The following is a 20028-nucleotide window of genomic DNA, read 5'->3' as shown; positions in this document are numbered from 1 at the left end:
TCTTTCTTCATTATGGTACAGGACACATAAGAGAACACTACTGAATTGCAACCTCAATTATAGTGGCCAACAAATTACCTTTAACCATTAAATTAGAAAACGTTCTTCAGCAATATTCAGTTTAGCATTCTACACCATCTCCAGGCTGAAGGTGGTCTGCATGTTGAACTTAGTACTGTGTGGGTTATAGTCTTTGTTTGCAGTCTTAACTGGGGATTGCACCTTAGCTACCGTAGTTCAAGCGTAAAAATACTTTGTCTGGAACACTATATACTGTTGCCAGCGAGCCTCTAAATCCTTGAACCAACTGTGTCCTCTGGTGTCACAGAAGATAATGCCAATTTATTGCAATGTGTGGCTTTTTTAACTGATTAAAATTAAGCCGTAAACACGTGACAATGGAATTAGCACATTTACAGAGTCTGTTTTCCCACATCCCATTTTGCGCTAGTGCGGCTGATCCCTGCAACTCTACGCGGGTGCAATTTTAATGACTTCGCTAGGTTTTGATGTTCTTATGAAAAAGCAGTGCTTGGTGTTTGTGGAGAAGGTAGATATGGAAGCTGAGTAGCTGTGATTGGGGACACTGTGACATCGTCTCTGTTTTTCGATAGGATCGGTGTCATTTTCCTCCCCACGATAAGACACCTCACTGACAGAGCCCGATTAGGGAAAATTTTATTATAAAATTCACTTCTATTGAACAAGGATGGAGTGATAAACAGTTTAGCCTCAGGGAAGAAACAGGAAAAGATTTTTCCTCTCTCTCTCCCTCTCTCTCCCCACCTTTTTTGTTTTTCCTTTTTTTTTTTCCCCGTTTAAGAAGAATCCTCCATCCTCATCGGACTTTTCCTGAAAGTGGCTGTGTTTAAGTTAATAAGAATTTCCAAAACGTAGAGATCAAACACATATGAATGCTGTTCTAAAAGCAGAAGAGTTGTGTCACTTCACTATTCAAGAATACAATTTTTATAAAGAAGTAAAAAGTGAGGACTTCTTCTGAATTACATTTTCTGTCAAACTCATTAAAACCAAGAGTCTTCTGAAAAGGCAGGCTAGGCAATCGTTAAGTTTACTTTCCAGTATTCACTTACATTTCTCCCTGGTTAGAAAACTGGCAAGCTTCAGGGTAAACAGGGAAAATGGATGCTTGTGGCCCTCTAATGCTTGAAGATGGACTAACCTCCAAGGAAGAACATAAAACAATTATTGATTTTATATTTTTTTTTTTAAATACAAAAACATCTTTGCCTCTGTGTTTGATAGTTGACAGAGGATACCTTTAACCTGGCCTCTAGTGCCATATATGTAATATACTTCTGTACACTAATCAGCACATACATAGTCAGTAAATATTATCTCTAGAAGATGGCTTGGGGAACTTTGTGAAAAGAGTACATGGAGTACATGTACACAGATTAATTCATTCCAGTTGTTATTTTTTTACTGTACCTCACTGAACACATTCATTAGCTGATTATGAAATAATCAGTGATAAAGTCTTTTTTCTAAAAAAGAAAAAGAAACGAACACAATGGAAAAAGAGCGTACCAATGAAGATACTTTCAAGCTTTCACATCTGAGCTGTAACAATGCCATGAACCAAATGGGTTTCTTGGTTGTTTAACAATAAAACTTCCAAAGGAAAAAAAAACCCTAAGCATTGCCAGCTTTTTATTTATGTTCAAAACTGAGTCACTACATCGAAACCATTCCCTCAAGATGGTGGTCTCAAAGTTACAGACCCTCCTTAAATGACTTTCAAGCACTTTCAATAAGAACATTACAAATCTGCTGTCAAAGACAGCCTTAACATTCAAGTCCTCCTGGCAATGTTCTCAATTTGCTTTTGTTAAATAACAATGGGAGGATGTTTACAAGCATATATAATTTTCATTAGGCACACTCATCCCCAAATACAGTACGCATATGATGCAAACTTCAAATAACTTCAGTAGCATTTGCAGCCCTGAAGTAAAAACTTGCCAAAAATCCCTGCTTATTTGATTAATGCATCTTTCTAGAAATTTTTTTTATTGTCATCTATGGCCTTATACTAAGTTGAATTTAAGTATTAACTGAAGGTTCTGCTGAAATCAACACAGCAATAAAACTCAGCCACCAAGACAGAGCTCAGCTCCTCTACTTGCCACTTGACTGAGAGACATAAAAATATTATTTAACACTCTCTGAATTGCCAAAACGTATGTTCCATCTATCTATAATTTCAAGTTGAGCACACCCTATTTTAATAACGTATAAATTATTCTGGAAGTCACAACTACACTATCCAGTCTTATTGTGAAATACTAGATTACTATCAAATATTATCACAATGGTTTTTGTACTGTTGATTCAGTTCCATGCTGCGCAGTTCCACACAACCAGTAAAAAAATGGGTTTTCAAAGACTACTGCATTAGGAAAAAAACAATAGTCAGAAATAATATGACCAATGAAGAAAAGGTAGATCAATCAAAGGGCAACTTGGAACTCAAATACATTTATTTTTAGCCTTCAAAATGAGTTTTTAAACAATGAGTTAGTGATTTCAGTATGGGAAGTAGCTGGAGGAAAAAGGTGCGTCATTTGATCAGTGGTCTGCTAGATAGATTTCCTTCAATAACTTCTCAAAAAAACGTTTGCTTCCTATTGACTGTAACTGCAGCATAAGAGCTGTTAACAGTGTATTAGACAGGAAAAAAAAAATACAGCTCAACAACCCAATCTAAACATGGAGGAATGCTAATTAGCTACAATAAGGCAATATGGCTACTCTCCCCTACAACTTATGTTTCCCATGTAAATGTCTTTAAACCTACTTGGAACTTTTTATCTTTTTTGAGGAGTAGTAAAACAAAACTCCTACTTAAATAATGCAGACAGCTCACTGTTATGATATCTTCCTTGTCCTAAAGTTGGCTATTAACTCCAGTACCCAAGTGAACAATTAAGATCTTTGCAGTCCCTCCCACAAATACTAGATTTCTTTCCTGAAATATCCTCATATAGCTGCATTAACTGGAGGCGACACATTTGAAGTCTCCTGGAAGGAGCAAGTAACTCCCTGTCTGCAAGACATGTAACACGTGAGTTGCTTGTGTGGATTGGTGTCGCTATAAATACATTTATCTAGAAGAAATAGTCAAACAGTCTTTCCTAAGAGGAGTGTCTGATTGGTTAGTGGAAAATTGATACAGTGGAGTGAAGAATAACTGATAAAGAGATAATCCAGTGTGGCAATGTAGTTCTGCAGCACTGTAGCTCCAGCCTTCATTGGGTGGTGAGTGTAGGGTGATGGAAGAAAAGGACGGGCTTCTGTTGTTTGCATTTGAAGTATGAGGGAGGCATAGTGTGAGCAAACTTCAGATGTGAAGAACAAAAGCCCAGTTTTCCTCTATACCATCTTTAACTATATGATGAAGCCTAACGCTGAAACACTGCACTCTTAGATTTTTACAGCTGATGTTCTGTTTATCTGGTTTTTCCTCTACAAAGCAGAGACACAAATACCTGCATGTATTTATCCAGTGCATGCATAGCTTCATTTTCAGAGAGAGGGTCACTGTATATGTTCTAACCTGACCTTAATTCACGCCGTAATTTCCCAGACTGTTACAATATATCATGCTCATTACTGGCACAACCAAACATTCCCCAAACAGGCTATATTTAACAAATATTTAAAATTACTTCTGCAAGGATTAAACATCTGCAAATCTTTTCATTTTATATAAATGAATAATTTGGAAAGAAGAACAGTACCTAATCTGGTGGTGGATCAGAGTATGCCAGTTACAGGAGCACTTAAGCGCCCATTGGCACAGCAAGACTCAAAGACCCGGTAGGTTTCAAAGAAACACTTTTTTTCCCCCCCCTTCTAGAACTCTTTGCTTTCTAGTAAAGCTGCAACCACAATGTTCTCTCTCTTAATGCCACCATAAAAAATCAAAACACTTTAAAACAAATTGATGTCCTCTTTAATATAGTCATCACATCATCACAGTACCCTTGCACCCTGCTTGGTGACAACCAGGGGGATGCATACCACACATCTCTCTTGCTTGCGCTCTCTCTCTTTTTTTAAAGGCATTGAAGCGGGCAACAAAGGAGAGAAAGACTGGGAGAGACACTCAATTGAGATATTGGCACCTTTGATTGACAAGATCTAATCAGCTTATCTCCACACTAATAAAGTTGATGGCCTGTGGAGCTGGTATATGTCCAGCTTCAAGTGAACTTTCAGTAGCCAAAGCCTCAAGGGCCAGGACTGAGCTTATCTAAACTGATTTAAATCAATTCCTAATGGGCTATTTCAATTTGATCAATTTGAAAGGATGGAAACCTGTAACCACTTGACTCAATTGTCTTGATTCATGCTGGCATCACTGGAGATTTGGTCAGAGCCACAAATTATTTATCCACAATGAAACAATGGAGTACAACTGACACACTTCTGAAATCATTTGACCCTCCATAAGGTACTGTGCAGTTTATTCCAAACTGAGCTACTTCTCTTGTACATGCACTCAAAACATCTTGAAGTATGCTATTCCAAAAGAAGTAGTCAATGCTATATGCAAAATTCCCTAAGCCATAAATAGGGACTGAACTGCTTTGCAGCTCTTGAACAATTTGATTTGTTTTTCTAAATTAACAAAGTCCTTTATGTGTTTTGAGGGGCTGCCTGTCCCACTGAAGGTGGGATGGCAGAATGGAACACTACGATAGGAACGATTTGAGCATTCAGATATATCTCATTCATTGCGAGCAGAATTAAACAGTTAACTTCTGAAGTTCTTGAAATGCATTTTATAAAGCTCAATGCACTTTCAACTCCAGAATAACTTGTCAAGGAAACATATGTGGCTATATGTATTACATTATACTGTGAAAAAGGCTTGCTGCTTCTCTCAGGGTAAATCATTGCTTTTAAGAATGCAAAACAACTTCATAGCATCAAAGTGCACCTACATAAGATAATTTCTAAATTAAGAACTCTGTTATTCATATAAACAAAGTACTATCTTTAGGAAAACATGGTAATATTATAAACAAAGAATCATCTTAAGAGGTGGCACCATACACTTAAATGTACTTTACAGATTTGCCAAGACATGAGCAGTGAAACCAGGTATCAGTAAAGTATTTTTCAGTCAGTAGCACACATGAATGCTTTAGGAATGTCTTGTGTTTAATAGAGGTAATTTAAGCACTTTCTAAAGGAAGTGTTTTTTGGTATTAATGCTAGATTACAAAAAACCCTGAGCAATATTTTCATTCAGATTGCGGTTTTCAAGCTGTAATTGCTTTATACAAAATCCACTCTAGTGTTATCACTCAATATCATCTTCACTGCTGTACATCTGAAGATAATTTCGCCATAAAACTTAATTGATAGAGCTTATTTTTCACTAATCTCCTAATATAGAAAAATGAAAAAGTACTAACAGTATGCATTATAAGCTATGACCCTCACAGTGCAGCATATTTCTAGTTTATCAAACTAAAATAGATCTATTTTATGGCATCAAATATTTTATATACTTTAATAACATAGAGACTTTTTCCCAAAATAGGAAGTAAATGGAAAATTCTCTTAATAAAGCCAAGTGTGGGGAGTAAAAGTAATTCACAAAGAGGCTAAGCAGAATATTTCATCTCACAACATTACTAGCTTGTGCCCCACTGACCATTACTGCAAAATCTCAAAATGTTTCAATTATGGAAATCAGTAACTCTGCTGTCAGTGACATCTATTGAGAGGTTAAATTCAGTGTTTTTACAGTTATAAACTGAACTCCTTCTGACGTACCACATCAGCTGGATTCTGACAAGACTTTTTAAAAATCAAAACATTGTGGATGATATTATAGTTCCTTCTCTTTTGGGTATCAGTCCTAAGAGCTTCTCATCAGTTAAGTAAACAGTTCTAGTGATTACAGAGAACATTTAAAAGGGAAAACGAAGCATTAGATGTTTGTAGCAGAGGACTAGGAGTTTGAACTCACAAGGCTTTTTCTTGAACTCCAGTACACCTTAAAGATAACACTTCCAGAGCAGAGAATTCACCAGATGCCAGACAGCCATTAAGGCACCATGAGAACTCTCACCAGCACCATCTTCTGTAATCCTGAGACCTGGGGTCCTGTTGAGATCCAGCCACTGTAGCACAGTGATCCTGAGCAGACTAAATAACTTTCAGGTTGAAAAATAAGTGGTCTGTAGTCAAGGAACCACATTTGGCTCACAATCAAGAGTCTGTCTGGTTGCCCCAGACTTTATTCCCAGTTCTGCTACTAAAATTCCGATAAGACCATGGACAATTTGGCACTTTGAATATGTGGGTGCTGCTCTGCAATCTATGTGGGCTGAAAAAAGATAATCCTAAACTGTAAAACTGACATGATCTCTCTACTCCTGCAGTGTAACTATGAACTTTCCATCCTCCCCATATCTGCCACCTTCCTGCACCACTTCTGTTTCAGTCTTTTGTAGAAGGATTCAAACTCCTCGGTTACTCAAAGATAACTCAAAACATCAGAGAGAAGCAGGGAAATTGTTCCTACTACTTGAGATGTCTATATAGGCTTATAGATACCACCCTTTCTGACCATCAGGACTTCTTCTGTAAGACGGAAAAGATACTGCATAATCACCACAAACATCTTTCCGGATCTACACTGGCCTCATTTATCTGAGCTGCAAAGATTAATCTAGCTTGGTGCTGCCTTTTTTTTTTTAAAAAAAAAAAAAAAAAATTCAACCTCATTATGCTTTGGTCTGCCTACCTACAGAATAATATCATTGACTCTGTCCTCTCAGGAGGATAACATGGATGCACAGATGGAAGTTCTGGGAGCTCATGATATTAAAAGGCAAAACCATACAGCCACCAAACTGGCAAAAAACCTGCAGCCACTTCAGTTCCTGTAAAAATTAAACTATGGCCTTATTTTTTGCATTTGAATACCTTTTCACGCTGTCATTTAACGAAGGAAAAGTTTTCTAAACATAGCAATCAGTTTGCCAAGATCACTGTAGATGTATCAGACAGAATTAATGACTGCAAAAGGCTGACAGACTTGTGCTTTGTCTTCTGTGAATGAAAACACTACTCTCCAGACCAGATGAAAATCAGCCTCTGCCTTTTTTGGTAGACAGATCATAACAAGGCCAAAGCAATATTAAATCATTTATGAGGTTTTTAAGTTAAAATATCAAAGTGACATATATGCAGAAGAACTGTTATGACATTTGAATTTCAGCAATAGGCATCTTTTAGGCATTGCAAACTATGTAAAACCTGACATTTTGGTGTTTATATACAAAACGTGCTATGATACAAAACAACACCTCTCCACCAATACTTTGCCATTTAAAACTTTCCTTTGTTATACAGTCGCAGTTACATTTCAGCCTGCTGCAGAGCTGCTTCTTGCCTAGAAACCTGTCATTCAAATAGGAAAAATCTACTGTATATTAATTATGATTTTTATAGTGATCACTTTCAGTCTCCTCGTTTCAAGTAGTCAGTCTTTCACCTCCCCTTTTTATTCACGTAGAAATGTTCTTTTGGTATCTAAAATATAGTACTTTTATGCAATGTTTTGATGAAGCGCACCAGAGAAAATGAAATGAACTGGACTACCCAAAAAAGGAAAACAACACAGGTGTTATACAACTGTTCAGGGTATTATTTTCATGAGACATGGGAAATAACATGTACTGCTCATCAATTATTCCATAATGTATAATGTGTGTATCCCCAACCTTCTAACAGCCAGGACTGAGATGTTTTGACATGAAGATCTCTAGGTGGAAATACTGAAGGCATTAAAAAAATAGATGTAAATAGGTGATAATGAAAAACAAAATGGGTACCATTTTCTTGCAGTCATAGTTTGCAAATTAACAAGCTGCTATTGATTTTTCTTTGAGGTCAATAACAGCATTTATTGATCTGAGAAGTTAATACTCACTGAGGTCAATATTATATCTCAGGGGTCAACAAATCTGGATACTGACTTCTATTTCCTGTCCATATATAAATATTACATAGGCAAAAATGGGCAAATTTAATCTTTGGAGATAAGAAAGCACTGTATTTGACATGATACAAAACTCCCAAAATATTAAAAGTTAAGAATAGAGTCTACCTGGATCATTTTCAAACAGTTTTCAAACACTCAAAACTTCAGTTCTGAACTTAATGTCTCCCAAGTACAAAATGGTCATTCATGGTGTTATTTCCCAACACGAAAAATGAATCCATTTTAGAGGCTACTCAATATCAAGTGAACATTAACATATTTTACCAAATTAGAATAAAGCTCATAAGAAAAGAAGCAGCCAAATAACAGTTGTGGACTTTCTGATTTTTCTTATGCCTCATTCTTTCCAGCGTGATCTCCAGCAAAATCAAGAGAAACTTTCTTACTGCCTTCCATGAACTCTGGACCAGGCCCTTGTAAAATCATGGTAAGTTTTCTTCTGATTTGTGGTTTGTTACTCAAGCATTCACACGTTTAAAGAAAAATCAGAAGTGAGCAATTAGTCTCCTGGTAATTTACACAGACAAATATCAATGAAGCTCTAGTGTACTCCTGGAAAATAACTGGGAAGGAAATAAATTTCAGGAAATGCCAAGCCCATACAGGTATTTTTGCAGTTAGATACTCCATTATAACAAATGGTCAATAACATATCGTCTCAAAATACGGAAGTTACATATTGGATTTCTAAAGAATTATATTTGTGTCAAGAGACACTATTAAACTTACAGCACAAATAAGGCACAGCGTGTGCATTATTAGCAAGTATTTAAAATGGCTGACAAGGATACTAAAAAACTTTAATAATATTCAGCACATTTGCAGAACTTTACAATTCAAGAACTTCTTATCATTATGCAAAGTAGAAAATGTTATTTTATGCATGAATAAGCTGTAACAGAAAGACTGATAGTCCACAAATTTTACAGAACTAAAACCGTTAACACCTAGACTGCAGACCTATGTTGTAGGTATGAGGGAAAACACGGGTCATCTGGTTTTTGGCAACCGGATCTGTCCTTGAGCATTTGAGCAAGCAAAGATTCAACCCAACAGGAGACAATATAAAGCTATTTCCAGTGTTAATTCAATATTTTTACCTGCACTTATCAAAATTTTGCTTCAAATTTCATAAATTCACAAGGCAAATATTCAAACATTAATTTGCTACAAAAATAGTAGCTCCCAGACAAAATGTATAGATAATGGTGCAAGTGTGTTATGCAGAGCATTACAGATGAATAAAATGTCTTGTTTGTTACAAATGGTCTATGTTTTTAAAGTGTTTTAAAACCTACGATTATGCAAATAACTGTCTACGTATCTAAGAGGTAAATGAAGTAAAATAGTAAGCATTGCTCTTTACAAACATACCGAAATACACATTTGGTTTAATTTAGAAGTAAAACCCTGCAATTAAATAACTGCAGCTGATCTTATTTTGAACCACTAGTTTAAATTATTTTCTTAATGAAACACTCACTCTGTTTGCACAGCCATTAAAACATGGCAATTTCCATCAAAGGAAAACCTTTCAAACTCAATTTTGTCCTTTCTGGGTAGTCAAGAGGATATGCCATACCTCCAGATATTTCTTTAAGGGCTATGTAGCTTACGGACTATTCTTATTTGTTATGTGATTTTTTTTTTTTTTAATTTTGAATTTGAAGCAACTTTCTTGGAAAAAAGAGGTTAAAAACGTTTTGTCATTTTAGTAGCTGAATAAAACAACTCGAAAATAATGTCATCAACACAGGGAAAACAGTAAGGTTTATCCAAGCATATTTTACATTTACAAATGATGAATTTATTCCACAAATTTAGTGTCATTTCCATTTCTGTGGGACAGATTTTTAGAAGTATTTATAAGTGTGTTCTCCAAAGATGGAGTTAAGTGCCTACAATTACTTCAGAAAATGGCAAAGCAGGTCTATAATCAAGTATCACTTTCTTCCATCTGATTTAGGTACCTTACCTGCTTAATTAATTCAGAAAAAGATAATAAAACCTAACTGCAGCTCCATAACTTATTATATTTGATCCTGAATCTTGAATATTTTTTTACTGATCTAAGTTTCATCCTATCCCACTTTTGTATGAACTTAACGCAGTAGAGCAGACTTGCCTGTTTTATAACAATTAATCTACTACTTAATTCACCATGAACCAGTCCAAAAAAGTAACTTTTTTTTTCTGCATCTACTGGGTTATTTAAAATCTAAAATAATTAAGACAATAACTTTTCAGCACAACAAACTTGAATGACAAAAATTAGGGACAGTGTTAAAATTAACATTTACTGTGTTCTAAATACTTTTGTAAATACTTAATCTAGTACAGGACATTTATAAAGGTTATGCTGATGCTAGAATTTTTGTTGCGTAGACTATTTTAAGGTGTATGCAATTAAAACCCCTCCACTTGACTCATTAACATTTGAGCAATACTCTGACTTACCTTTTTAAACTCATTTAAGAAAATACCATACTTTCTAGACTGGATTTAAAATACATCGTCAACATAAAATTGAAAGCAGTTAATTTTTTAAAATTAAACTAATAAAAAAAATTAATGTAGTAGCTAAATTTCATTCTTAACGCTTCTCTACTCGATATTTCACTACTGAAAAATACGTCACTAAAACAGCAAAAGCACTTACAAATGGAGTAAAGCAAATACTATCAGACATTTTCACAAAATTTCTCAAGATGCCATTCCAGACAATTATTGTAGTAGTCAAGTGCCAAGACATTCAACACATGGAAATCTTACAACAATCAATTATAAAAATCAGATTAATACTTTAAAGACACATGTAATAAAAGCATAGAATTATTGCATCTATGTGAATAATGAAAAGAGCAAAGACTGAACAATCCTCTTCATCTGTTTTGCATGTTGTCTGTCTAGATCCTAAAAGAGAACAGGAATCAAATCCCCAAATAGATGAACACTCCAAGATCTTCGCTTTTCTAGAGTGCAAACCACAACAATCAGCTACTCGTGATATCTAGATTCAGACGTCATTACACTGAGCTTGACCTAACTCATAGAAACAAGCTGTTATCTTGCAAACCTTTTTGGACATGTACTAAGCCAAACAGACGTCTCTTCCCCAGAACGCATGTGCATACACAAACTTGCAATTCAATATATAAATACTTATGCTCTGCCAATAACTGGGCATATTTACAACCACGAGCATTTATTACTATTGTGATGATTAGGCCAAGAGTATAAAATTTCACATAAAATGTTACATTTACATTTTTGGAGCTAGTGAAGTAGTGAGGTAAATAGTAAATGGCAGAAAAACAACCACAATGTGGCGGATAGCTGATGCTAGAAATTAGGAGCAAGGGAAGAGTTTGCAAAATGTGGAAGGAACAAAAATCACAGAATCAGTAGAAGGACCTCCATTGAACTAGATGAGTTAGTACAAAGAAAACAAAAAGGCACTCTTGAGCCAAGAGAAGATGCATAGAAATAAGAATGGACAGATGTACATAACTGGCCTATGATACATAGATAAAAAATTGTGAAAATGTCGTTTTCAAAGCCATGAACAACGATTTTGTGGGTCTACAGTTCCTTACAACAGTTGGTAGCCAATAACTAGCAGTAGTTTCTCAAAACAAGGCTATAACAGCTCCAAGAAAATTACCGTGCTAGTTCAGAAAGATGACTGGTACTTCAGATCAGCAGTCGAACTCACTCTGACACGAAATCAAGATAGACAGTAAACAGCTTCCTACATTGAACTCCTGACTCTTTCCTATAAGAATAGCATTAATTTCAATTTTACAATGTATACATTTACTTAGTAATCAAGTAAAATTCATATTATGGGCTATTAGGCCAAGATAAGCCTCATTGTTCAAAAGCGGGACAGTACAAACAAAATCCAACTCAAAACCAACAAAGTTTGGATTTAAAAATAGAGACTTGAATGGCCAGTATTACTTGCAAAATTCAGAGGTTATATCCTTGCCTGACACACATTACACAAGCAGACATTTCAACTGCGACTGGACTAAGTTTCCATAACCTTCAGTATTTATCAAACCTGCATATGTTAGCACATACAACAATTTGATTATTTTTTGTACTATAAATGCCAGTAATTACAGGGCAAATATACTCTATAAGCAAAGTAGCAAAATCATTAGCATAAAATAGTACAGTATGACTTGAACTATATGAAGAAATATCTAGGATAAGCTGCTCTTCAGTCATTCCATACTGGGATGAGCATGATGTTTTTCAAACCTCTGCTTCTATGTCTCGCTTCAGGACAGAAGTTTGGGCTTTTCTCCCCCCATACTGCTACCAAAAAAAAAAAAAAAAGGTATTTGTGTAACTATAACTCTTCAGTCCTAAGCCGCAAAAGGGCAAAATACTGCACTTGAAAGATGATCTACCATGAAAATCCTTTTGGTATTGACTTTACCTAGAGAAGCATCTTCAATACAGATAAATTGTTTAATGTTAAACTTTGTTCTTCAGTGCAATTGGAGGAAAACAGTGTTAGCCTGACAGGAAGTAGAGCCAGAAGGCTTCAAACAAGAAACATATTAAAAAAAAACCTAGGGTGAATTTTATTTTGTCAAGTCTAAGCTCATCAACTTTTCTTCTTGATGTAAGTTGTATACAAAGAGTCTTTGCCCAACAAGACCTCACGCTGTGCAAATTCAGCCATGCCCACGTAGTGAAAAAACTGTTAAAAAGTGTTGTTTACTTACACCCAAAATAAAAAGTCACCAAAGTCTGCTTTTTTAATGAAATATACAGCTTATGTTCTGTGGACAATGAAATCACCAAATGAAGTCATTAAATTAGCAGGGTATTAATATATTTGAAGATCAAAAGGTGGACTTGTAATTTTATTCAGCTGTGCTCTTTTAAAGGTTGTAACAAACTGACTGTCATTGCCAAGCCAGTATCCTTTGGAATCAATTCGCTTCACTTTGTCAAAGTTCAAAAGAAGTGGTTGTGGTATAGGATGGGAGGAAGAGAAGAAATAATGAGTAAAAGGGAAGAGTGTCTAGGGACAATATATCAGGATTTGAATTCTACCCATTAAAGACTAACCAGCAGTTCCCAACTACCTGAAACATTTTGGACAAGTTCTCTACAACTCATTTTTCTCAAGGAGAATATGAAACCTGATCAAGAGAGCTTCTCAGGCCAACACAAGTTGTACATTTCCTTGCTATAAGCATGACTTCACATTATTTTGTCCACCTATTGCAATGAGTTGTCTGGACAACCTATGTTAGATAAAATTCTGACATCTCTCAGAGACACCTAAACACAGTGGCCAAGAGTGTTGTGCAAATGAGGAAAGAGAATATATATGGAAGAAAGACACACTGGTGGCTTTTTCCATTATCCCTTTGCCAAACCAAGGTCATTTGGAGAGTTTACTCAGACTGCTAGTAGCAACAGCTACTATTCATTTATCTTTTTTTTTTATCCTTTTATTTGCCTTACCTGCTCAGAACCAGACAACAAACTCTGAAATGTTATCACAGGGAGGAAACCTTCCTGAGGCTAAATAATTTCAAAATTGAAAGTAGCAGGTAGTGTAACTTCAGACCAAAAAATATAAATATATAGCTTGACTTGAAACTTCACATTTTTATTAGGACCATAGGTCTTCAAAAGCTTTTCTATGGACTTAGGAATAAGCTATACCATATTGATGAATACCTTCATCAATAAACACCAACTTATACCAGTAAATACATTAGAGAAAGAGGGTCAGCACCAACGTTGCTTACTGAACACTCTAAAAAAATGCCGTTTTCAGTGATTCAGTAAGAGGTTATTTCCTGTAAAACAGTCTACACAGTAGAGGTGGTCCAATACAGTGCTTGTAAAATAATGTTTTAAAAATTTATCTCCTGAGTTCAGTTTATAATTCAGATATTCATATTATTCACAGGTATTCTATGACAACTGCAATGTATTTGTGAAAATATATATAAATTTCAGCCCGTATGATTATTTGCCCAGAATGCAGATGGGAAGTTCTTAAGCATAGAGTTCCTGATATCTGAAACATTTTGCTTCCATCATTCTAGCACAGAATAAAAATCCACAATCTGAAAATTATGTTTCTATTACATATAATAAAGTATCTTTAAAATGTTATTGCCATGTTTTGCTCATCCAAAAATCAGTCTTAAACAAATTTACTTTAACCGGATGCCAGTTCCTAATAAGACTGAAGCTGAGTTGTCCCGTGATATGTGACACAAGAATGAATTCCTACACATTAGTGAACACTAAAATAACCTGGGACTTCTGGAACAGGGGACAAAACGGCCAAATTTGGATCACTGTTTTTCCTACTATACCTTAGCAAATCTGTACTACTGAACAGATTTGACATTCCTTATTTGCTGCATTAATGGTATAATCCCAAACCTACCGAGGTGAAAGATAAGCATTCATTTTATTGGAATTCCAGTTGAAAGGTGCTGAGTACCCAAAAGATAAGCTTTTAACAGAAATGGTCTTACAATACTGCATAGACTGTGAAAAACTCTACAAAATAAGTTTTTCTTGCCTCTTCAAAAAAAGTAGTTGGAAAAGTATTTTTTTGGTACTCTGAAGCAGTTATAGGACAGTACTTAAATAATGAAAATTCACCATTTCCTTACTTTACGGTAAGCACTTTACGTATGTGTAAATATATGAATATACTCAAAAAAAATCTATATCCTGCATTTGAGACAACACACGCAAACACAGAGGGCCACAGAGCAGAGGGAACAGACTTCGAACACTACTAGCCAAGGTCAGGTGGGTTACGGGGTAAACTTTTCATTACCACAAAGATGCAAGGTCCATACTGCTGTTAAATCACATCTTTAAGAGGAAACACAGAGCTAAGGAAAATGGGGATGGTGCCAGAATTTGAATAAATATGTGTAGGGATATCTGGATAGAGACAAAGTATTAAAGAGAAACTTGGAGCTAGAATTAGGAAGGTCAGAGCTGGGAAGGCTGGTGAGAGGAAGGGAAGGAGGCAGTAGATACAAAGCCAGAGGGAGCAGCTCTGTGACTGGACAAGCAATGAACCAGTAAGCAATATTCAAACTGAAGGTGGAAAAAGCACTTTACTGGTATCAACAACTGCACTGTAAAACATTAAGGAATGGAAACTGAGTAGTTTGGTCCCTGCGTGCCCTCTCGATGCTGCTTCTGACTGTTTGTTACAAGGCAGCAGCACTACCCGAACATGTTTCCCCCCATGACCGTGCAAGCTGGGATACTCCTGAGGCCTGACATCCTCAGAAACAAAAATCTCTCCCTCTTTCTTCCTCCTCCCCACTTTAAAGCCCAGACTACGAAGAAGGGCAGAGGGCTTAGAGATGTAAGAATGCAATATGCCACTTCAAAATGAATTTCTGAAACAATAAACAGATTTTAATAGAAATCAGCCAGCAAAGAAAAAAATTATATATGAAACATGAAATACTGTTGCTAGCAGAAGAAACAGGGATCATGAAAAAGCTCTCTCTGATGGTGACTGGAAACTGCATAAAAACTCATTCCACTGCAGAAACTTTGGATTAAGATTTCAGTAGAAAGATGTTCTGGCATATCAAAGAAACACCTGAGGAGGAGATATTGGTATATGCTCCAGAACTCAGAAGCCCTCTTTCTCTAATGAAAGGTTTTACATACAGTATTCACATATACATGTATGAATAATTCATTAGAGATGAAATAGGTGGATATTAAGTGTAAATATCTGGGACAGGAACAGACTTTTTTATTTAAAGCAAGGGGGACTAGAAGCAAGGTCCTGAGATTCAAAACTTGGTTTCCATTTCTACGTTCTTAGTTATTTGGAGCTCAAATGTAACTGGAATATGCATGCACCTGAACACAGAACAGGGGTGTGAAGGTCTAAGTGATATTAACTAATGCAAGCAAATTACTAAGTATACAAAATTACAACACAAAAGAAGCAACATTCTTTCCACTAGTTTAATGTAGCCCTACATGTATGAACGTTAGGGTTTGGTATTTTGTTAAATTGACATTGGATATTAGAGCCATTTAATTTTTTTCTAAGCTGAGCAAACACTTTTTAGTATGATCACAGCAACACTTACAATATTGTCTACCTGAAAAGCCAACCTCCAGCTCTTGGAACCATAATGGAATGTAATCAGTTTAGTGCATATATTTATTTTAATTGTTATGGTTTCAGATATTTTATGGCAGCTCTGGTGTGCATCTCATTTATGACACCTAAACAGCACAACCACATCATGAAATATGGAGGGAGAAGGTCCTTCAGGGTAGGTGCTTGGGGTTCAGGTTGTTCCATCAGTGAAGTCAGGAATCCAAATCTGTGGCATGCTGCTGTGGACAATGTGCTAGTACCTCAAATTCCATTACTCGCATCTGGCAAGACACCTACTGCAGTTGTTTTAAAATAGTTCCCTAGTCATGCTAAAGTCACTGAACTTGAAGACTCTTGCCTTCAGAAGCCCTCTATAAACCTTTCTTAACACACCTGCACTGATCCGTTCACTGTACTTTCACTCAATTCTGCAACCAGTAAGACAAGAACTACTATTATTTCATAAAGAAGTAAACGCACCTCTTTGTCTAATGAGATTCCCATTGGCTTTCCACCTAGAAAGCTGCCAATACTTTGAGGTGGATCTGACCATCTGCCTGCCAGCTAGGCTACCACTATGTTACATTACATATTTATGGCTCAGTCCAGAAAGGGAGGTTTGATTGTAGTCCATTACAACAGGTGAAAGCCACTGAAATTTGCTTGGATCCCTTAGTACTGAGAATTATTCATGTCACACAAATGTGGGAAATGAGCTGGCGTGCCTCTTGCTCAGAGATATTTCTCCTTTAACTGTTCCAGAATTACATATTCCTGGGATTCCCAAAGAGTAAGGAGGATTGGAAAAAAAACATTTTAAGCAACCTAAAGTCGAGATTCAGAAGCATCTTCTGTAAATGGAACGAGAGTTTTTCTTCCTTTGATTTCTTTTCTTTAAAACATGTTTAGTTATTACAAAAGGGATGTAAAAACAGAAGCCAAGACAAAATTTTAAGATTCAGGGGAAGGAACAGATCTATTACCCACAAACTACAAACTCTTCTAGTAGCACAGATATTTCAGAGAGATTCAGAGCCACAGCAAAATATCCAACAATCATCACAGACGTAAGCTCAACACTTGTTCTCAAATTACATGTACTGAAAGCTATAGAAATACCTAAGGTTCATGAAGGAAAAAAATAAAAATAAATACCTGCAATGTAGTTTCACCATGAAAGCCTGGACAGCATTCAATGGTTGGATCTCTCTCTTACATTGTCATGAAACAAGGTGAAGCCTATATTATATAAACACCAGGATTTCTTTCCCCTAGAAAGTATCTGGCAGTTGAGAAGAACTTACGGAAAGCAATTCAACTGAAGATTACAATGGGCCTCTACAATAAGGTTTGCTCTTCTCCTTGACAGTGTTTTACATTTGCATGCCAATTTTATCTCTGAAGATGAATGGAGCATTTTGAACTATTCCTCATTCACAATACTCCTGTCTGAGCAAACACATCTAAGACTTGACAAAGAAGGGGATACTTTACTACACTACATTCTGCAGGCAAAATAAGAAAGTTCTAGAATTCAATTTGATGCTGTGGAAATATGAGCACAGGGAATAGAATTAAGAAATCTTCCCCTCAGAAACAGAGATGGTGACATAAGTGGCATCCTGTTCAGACACCACTGAAGCCCATGAATCAATGGCACCACTCAAAGAAGGAAGTCAGACCTTCCAACAGATCTCAGCTTGTATGAACAACTGTACATAAGATGAAAGGGCTTATCAATTTAGAGATGCAAACAGGAAAAAAGCTTCCAATTTATCATGGTAAGTTTCAGGAACAGTAATGTGAAATTGCATTAAATTAGTTATGTGATGTCAGATTAATCCTTAGATGATCACAGAGGCAGGTTAAAATAGTATATGTATTTTTGCTGATTAAGGCAATAACAAAGACCCAAATGTGACTTATTCCAGAAGTGAAAATTATCCAGCTTCATTACAATAAGCAACATACATATCCATAATTGTAAAAAGCCACCACACAAATAAAGTAGAATAGATACTTGTTGTCACCTCCACCTTCTCACAGAGTAGTTGAGGTGGGAAAGGACCTCTTGAGATCATCTAGTCCAACATCCTCCTCAAGCAGGGTCACCTAGAGCCAGAACCGTGCCCACCTGGATTTGAATGTCTTCATAAATAGAGATTCCACAACTGCTTTGAGCTACCTATTTCCAGTGTTTGACCATTCCCACAGTAAAAAAAAATTTCTCATGCTCTGATGGAATTTCACAGGTTTTCATTTGTGCCCATTGCCTCTTGTTCTGTCACTGGCCATTACTGAGAAGAGTCTGGCTCCCTCTTCTTCAGTCCATCCCATCAGCTATTTATACACATTTATAAGCTCCCCCTGAGCCTTCTATTTCTCCAGGTTGAACAGTGTCAGCTTTCTCAGCCTCTCCTCACATGAAAGATGCTCCAGTCCCTTAATTCTTTTCCTGGCCCTTTGCTGGACTCACTCCAGTAAGTTAAATGTCTGTCTTGTACCAGGGAGCCCAGACCTGGAAACAGCGCTCCAGATGTGGCCTCACCACTGCTGTGTAGAGAAGACCTTTATCCAACAGAAGTAATAATCAAGGCAAGACAGGGTCTGAGGAGTCAACTCAATGATGAATTGAAACCCCAAAACAGAGCATTTTCTTTTATTATGACACCTCAACACAGAATGATCATACAGTAACTCCAGAAGTAAGTTCTTTCATTGCACTGCATTAATCTAAATTCACTCGTACCTAGAATCATCATGATCCATGCCAGGAACTAAATATAATTATCTGTTTCCATACAAATCTTCTGCAAAAATCTATATTACAATGAAGTTAATATTTCCAAAGTCATAATCTCGGAATTATTTAATATCAATATGTCATACAATATTGCTACACTACTACTCTTCACAGAATTTAGGGAACAAGAACTATATATATATATATACATACACATCTCACAGATATATATATATTTCTCACTGCTCAAGATGAAAAGTAAAGACTGACACAAAGATGGGGTGAATTAGTGTGACTCTATGGAATTCACTGCAGTTTCACCTGGTTTTGATACCGAAAGACAACCTTTCCATATAAATATACATTTGCACTCCAACCATATTTCTTAGAGATCACCATGGAGATATGCAATGGAAGTTAACACGATCATCATCTCTACAAAACAAATTCCACACTGAGTAAAAAAGGATATAAGATATCTCTTCCCCAAAAGGATCAGTCTGAATTTTTATGTACTGTTTCTTTGTGAAAGATCCAGGCTCATCTAAAGCGGATCAGGAACCATTTTTGACCAGTTTAAAACAGTCCTTCTAAAAAAAAAAGTTTGACCGTTGATAGAACAGACCCGAAAATCTGCAGGAAAGCAAACTTAATTGCTATCATACATCCATCTCATCCTCTGGCATAAGATAATTAATTCTCCTTGTCCCCTCCAAAATCTACACGGTATGTTCCATACATCCATTTCATTATTGTGCACAGCACTAAGCCCAGAATAATTAAAATGCACACACTTTAGCAATACCATTCATTTAACATAGCCATATTTAACTCTACAAGGGTTCAACTTAATTTACCTCTTAAATAAGGCTTGAATTCTAAAAAGATACTGGAGTATATCCATTAATTGGGACTCCCTGACAGAAAATTACTTCAGTCTCAGACACAAATTTTCCGAAACTTTCTGTAACTTTGCACAAGCTTTATTTAAGGGGATTAGACTTTGGAGGCTTAACTACTGCTGTTTAAAAAAAAAATCCACTATAAATTGCTAAAACTTAGTAAAACCATTTTGAAAATACCGAC

The 20028-nt window shown here is 36.1% G+C and overlaps 1 protein-coding gene across 4 annotated transcripts in view; it reads right to left on the bottom strand.

The window, feature by feature from the left end:
* VTI1A (vesicle transport through interaction with t-SNAREs 1A) overlaps positions 1 to 20028 on the bottom strand; it is a 279149-nt gene that overhangs the window by 185255 nt on the left and 73866 nt on the right. The gene's annotated exons all lie outside the window — the stretch shown is intronic.

Source organism: Nyctibius grandis, chromosome 4 (genome assembly GCF_013368605.1).
Source record: "Nyctibius grandis isolate bNycGra1 chromosome 4, bNycGra1.pri, whole genome shotgun sequence".
Lineage (NCBI taxonomy): Eukaryota > Metazoa > Chordata > Aves > Nyctibiiformes > Nyctibiidae > Nyctibius > Nyctibius grandis.
Note: the sequence above shows the minus strand (reverse complement) of the source record. Positions and strands in the feature narration are given on the sequence as shown.